The 5,507-nt window shown below is 45.0% G+C and overlaps 1 long non-coding RNA gene across 1 annotated transcript in view; it reads left to right on the top strand.

Moving 5' to 3' along the window:
- The first annotated feature begins 771 nt into the window (after positions 1-771).
- Positions 772-5,507, top strand: part of LOC102376905 — a 20,050-nt gene continuing 15,314 nt past the window's right edge. Inside the window, exon 1 of the long non-coding RNA XR_325156.2 lies at positions 772-884. This is a non-coding gene — a long non-coding RNA (uncharacterized LOC102376905). The remainder of the gene's footprint in view (positions 885-5,507) is intronic.

Raw genomic sequence — 5,507 nt, 5'->3', positions numbered from 1 at the left:
GATCAATCCCCGTATGCTTTGGGGGGCAAATGTCATCCCACTCCTGGGGCCGCTTGTGGCGCTCAGAGGGCAGGCACTGCATCTCCTCAGCTCCTCCCACAGGGGCTGCTACAGGAGGAGGAGAAAAAAAAAAGCCTCAGATTGAAGCTGGGGACTGGGAGGGAGCTGAAACAGCCCCAAAATCGGCCCCAGGGGGCAGAATAGCCCTGGAGGAGCTGAAGGCAAGCACTAAGACAGAAGGAGGTGGCAGAGACCAGGGTAACGGGCTGTGGAGGAGGGAGGCAGTAGGGAATCAAAGGGAGAGCACAGGTGGGGGTGGGGGAGGAGCAGAGGCAAGCAATGGTGCCAGAGCCCAGGGAAAAAAAGCTCAGAAAACGGAAAAGGGGCAGAGAGGGGGTCCGCAAGCACAGGCTGGGAAGAGGCAAGGTTTAGGGGGGTTGGGGACAGGGAGCAGGGTGGGGCACATGCAAAAGGGACCTGAGCTGGAGGAGTTCAGAAGGGCATCACCTGTCGGCAGCCATCTTGAAAGAAAGAAAGGGAAGGTTATCAAAGCATGTTTTGTGTTTAGCAAGGGAAATATCTGTAGCTAATGAACTGATTGTTTCTGGTCCCTGTAACAAGATTATAGAACTAGTAGGTCTTATCTGCTCACGCCTCATTTTTATTCATAGCTTGGAAGAGGAAAATAACCTTTCCTAGATTCTTAAACTCCCACTTAGTTTGTTTAACTTTGAATTAACTGCTTACTGATTTGTGCTCTCTTCACCTGCAGAAAAGGCTACTGATTTATAGACTGTAAGGCTGAAAGGGACCTCATAAGATCATTGAGTTCAGCCTCCTGCACCAGAAAGGAAAGATAACTGGGGTCAGGTAACCTTATCAAGGTGATTGTTCAGTCTTTTCTTGAAGATTTAATATCCTGTTGATATCAAAATCTGGTTTAAGACTTCAACAGACTCATTGTAGGTGGCCAGCCAATGACTTTTGCTTGTTCACTGATGTTATTTTGCTTAAGATTTTAGCAGCAAACGTATACCATTTGTATTTTTAAGTTAAATTATTTTGATAAAGTATAATAAGCTTAGGCTTTAACATGAGTTATCATAATCTCAAATTTAATATTAAATGGTTGTATTTAAAAAAGAAAAATGTATTAAATTTAAATAAAAATCAAAGCTATTATTTTCAACCCTTCATATTTATTCAGCTTGCACACTAAAGTTTTCAAGTTTTCATTCTCCACATCTCAAGGACTTTTCTGGTTAGAAAATATTTTATGCAATGTATTGGTTACTTCTGAATCATGTTTCCTGTTCAACTTTAAAACCATAATTTTCTTATACCATTTTTAGACAAACAGCAATGTTTATTTGATGCTATAACTGGTTACTAATAGAAAGCATCATTTGAGAATTTCAGCTCCTGTTAAATCCTAGTGGAACTAAAGGGATGTCTTGGGGGAGATGGGGGAAATCTGAATAAAAGGAGAATTAACACTTTAAGCATATTCAGAAAATTTCTTGCCACAGTGCCAAAAATTCAGTATAAGCACAATGTTGGGTAAAAGTATAATCCAGCCATATGGATATTATCATACAGCATATCTATGAGCTAAAGATGCCACTAAGACCATCCCTTGAAGGTTTGGAGCAAGTGAAGGGTGATAGCAACCCAGTGGCTGAAAGAGGGGTCCCTCTACTTTCAACAGATTAAGGAAAAGGAGGATATATTCCTTTGAGGTGAAACCAACCCAGGCTCATAAGGCTGTATGTTATTACTGTTGTATGGTTATATGTTCTCTTATGCTGACTCCCTCTCACTTCTAACTTTGTGCTTTCATATAATCAGAAGTGTGGTGGCAGAGTTGTTAAAGTGTCTTGTAAGAGTTCATGCCTTAATTTGGATTTGTGTGGAAGGTTGCTCCCAGTCAACCTGTCTATGAATGAGCACCTGGTCATCCGGGCTGGAAACTTGAAGGTGTCTAAACATGATGGTGGCCCCTTCATGCCCTAATGGAGTGGTTGTCATCCAGGGGTATGCGTACCCCTAGGGGTACTTAAAAGGGTCGTAGGGGGTATGTAGATCTCTGAGCAGTATGCAGGCAGCCAGGAGTGCAGCCTGGCCACGTGGAGAGCAGCTGGGTTTGTTGTTGGGGGAGGGAGTGAGGCTGGGTCTGCCCAGCTGGGGCAGTGTGCGGGAGCTGCACAGGGAGAAGGGACTCCCAACACTACATGCACCCCAGGAGGGGGGGCTGTGCCCCCAGATCTGCGCGCAGGTCAGGGCAGGGTGGCCTGGGCTGGGGCTGGGGCCATACCGGGCTGCAATCAAGGTGGATGGTGGCAGCTCTGGAAGGGGGATGGGAGGGCTACAGCAAATTCGTGGGGATCTCATTGGGGCTGGAGGGTGTTGCTTGGAGCCAGGAACAGCCCAGTGGGGCTAAGAGGAGCCCCTGGGCAGGCAGAGAGCTACCTCTTCCCTTGGTTGAGCCCGGTCTGAGCATATGGGCCCCAGGGGCTGTGCATAGCAGGGTCTGCCCTGAGTGTGGAGCCTAGGCCTCGTCCCCAGGTGGGCAGTGGAGGCTTGGCTTGGGCACAGCCTGATTACACCCTGGTCCCCCTGTCCACACCACTGATCAGCAGATAGTGCTTAGGGATCGTTAAAACACAATTAACTCTTAAATGGAATGTGAAATATGAACACAGACAACTCAGTGTCCTAAAATCAAAGTCCAACAGGTATTGTCTCAGCAGTTTCTATATTCAGAGAGAGAAAAAATACTTAGTACAATGATCTCACCCAATCCCAGATGTTACTTTGCTAACAGAAAAGATGGCCACTCAGTTCCTGAAGCAAAGGGTTGGCTGGGATGATCCAGACAGGTGTTGAAAGCTGGATTCATGATGTAAATGATGATGACAACGACACTTAACTTTCTTGCTTTCCCCTTTTATACTTTCTTATACTTTTCTTTAACTTGACTTCTTTGATGACTCCCTGCTTTTGGATCAGTCTTTCTGCCATCAGCATATTGTTCATATTTTATCCTGTCAGCATATTCCTTTGTTCAACATCCCCATTACGAGCACACCTCCTAATTTGGCCTTTTTCCAGTGTCTTACTTTAAGCTTTGTCCGTTGGTCTCCTTTATCACCTTTCATTAACATATTCAATCATTTCATCCCTCTAATTCAGCTGGTTAGTGCCAAGTTCAGTTAATTTGAGCTAGTAACAAAACTATTACTATGTTGTGTTAGAAAAACTCCTCACAGTGATAGAAAAAGGAAAGAAACATCATGTGAGCAAACTCAAGGCCATAAGCTGCTTGCAAGAAACAAGGCCAGCTGATATTGCAAACACCAGCAAACTGAAAAATTCAGATAACAATGAGGGTATACAGAACTTTAGGCTGACTATAAAAGAAAATTTTAAACAATGCTATAATTCACCACTCTATAAACAGGTGCAACTTGGTCCATATGTGCCTTGGTCCATATGTGCCTGTGGGGGCTGGAGGGGAAGAAGTGGTGGTGCCGTCTAGTGGAGGGGTCCTGGGGCAGAGGCTGGGCTCGGGGGCAGCTCCTGCCAACACACTCCAGCCCCAGCAGGTCCCACAGCTGTGGGCAGAGTGCGGGGCAGAGCTGGGAGTGGCGGAAGCGGAGACTCTACTTTGGCCCATGCAGGGAGTGGGGCCCGGCGCTGTGGCATGTGGGGCAGCACCGGTCACATCTGGGCAGGGCAGAGGCAGGTTGCCACTGTGACAATATGCACGGATCTCAGAAGCAAAACCAGCAGCAGCAGCAGAAAGGAGTCCAAAGGCAGAACAGGAAGTGAGGGGGAGGAAACAGGAAAATCAAGAGAGAGAGGCTGGGGAAGAACAGTAGGCCTTATAACAGCTCTGTAAGAAACTGTTAATATCAAGTAGGGAGTTGTTCCTTGATTACCCATACAGGGTCACATGAAACATGGTGGCAGCAGAAAGTCTGTGAGGAAGCCCAGGAGAAAAGAGAGAGACCTGGGCCCCAGCAGTAATTAAAACAGATTGAGAGAAGCATGGAGGGACTGAAGCCCCCCAGGACAGTTGGATTTCAACACAAAGAGCCTGGCACAGACATGGAAACAATGGAAGCAAGAATTCAGTTTGTATTCAGAGTTAACCATGGCTGGTAGAGAAAAAGAAGGTAAAGCTGTTTTACTATCTAGTGGGGGGAAAGGCTGTGAAGTAAGTGCAGCACTGATGTCAGGGAACCCTGACACACTAAAACAGTTAATAAAAGCGTTTCATGCATACTGTGACCCCAGGAAAAATGAGACTGTAGAGAGAGATCAGTTTTTCACCCGAAACCAAGAGGAAGGAACAGTTTCACAGCCCTGAAAACTCTGGCATCCTCATTTAAGTTTGGAGACATAAAAGACTCCCTAATCAGGGATAGGATTGTATGGCACATGGGACTCTGCCCTGAGGGAGAGACTACTAAGAGAGGTAGATCTAACCCTGGAAAAATGTCACCAAATTGCAAGGGCAGCAGAATTGTCTAAACAAAGGATCAAAATGATATCAACAGCCACATGTACAAAGCAGGTTTACAGGCTCAGCCTAAAGGATTCTGGAAAGCAGGAACCTGACAGGCCAACTGCAAACACCAACAATATGCATTGTTGCATGTACTGTACTGTAGGAAGCTACAATAAAGGTGGAAGGACAAATGCCCAGTCTATGGAAAAGAGTCCAAAAAATGTGGAAAACAGAATAATTTCAGGGGTCAGTGTCGTAGCCATCCAAATAGAAAAAAAAAAAGTCCACACAGTGATGAGGGACCAGGAGACTATGGATGAGGAGGAAACTTTCAGTGTAAATTTGACAGATTCAAAGACTCATAGGATACACACATTACAGAAAAACGTGGACAACAACTCAGCCATATTTGCAACAATGATGCTAGACCAAAGACCTATAAGGTGGGTTGTGGAGCCACTTGCAATGTCCTTCCTGTGAATCTATTGAGTAGCAGCATCAGAATGGAAAAATGTCACCAAGTTCTGTTAATGTATAACAAAACAACTGTGAGGTCACTGGGAAAGTACCATCTGACTATAAGAAATCCATGCAAGAAGAAACAGTACTGCCTGGAATTTATAGTGATTGACAGGTGTCATATTGAATGAAATAGTTTGAATGTTTGTAAAGGTTGCCCATTAGCCAGTTTCAGGAAGAAGATAAGAATTATCTCCTTGTCTAGCTCATTGTTTTTGGGACTACGTGCAAAAGGTCCTGACTTCGCTTAAAGTCCTAATTTAAATTTTATCTTTAGAAGTCTTTTACAAAGAGAGCAAATATCCTGAGTTCCGAGAGATCAAACCCTAGGGCCTTTTGGAAAGATTGGTAAGAAAAGGGCATTTGCAGTGATATGGAAGTTTCCCAAAGGTAATTTCAAAAGAATCTGTTGAGTAAGATCCGAGCCCAAATTTGGGGGTAATGACAGGTTGAGTAGGAGGAGCCCATAGACGGC

This window comes from Alligator sinensis, unplaced genomic scaffold, assembly GCF_000455745.1.
Source record: "Alligator sinensis unplaced genomic scaffold, ASM45574v1 scaffold696_2, whole genome shotgun sequence".
NCBI classification, from domain to species: domain Eukaryota; kingdom Metazoa; phylum Chordata; order Crocodylia; family Alligatoridae; genus Alligator; species Alligator sinensis.
The sequence above is the reverse complement of the archived record's forward strand: the minus strand, read 5'-3'. Positions and strand labels throughout refer to the sequence as shown.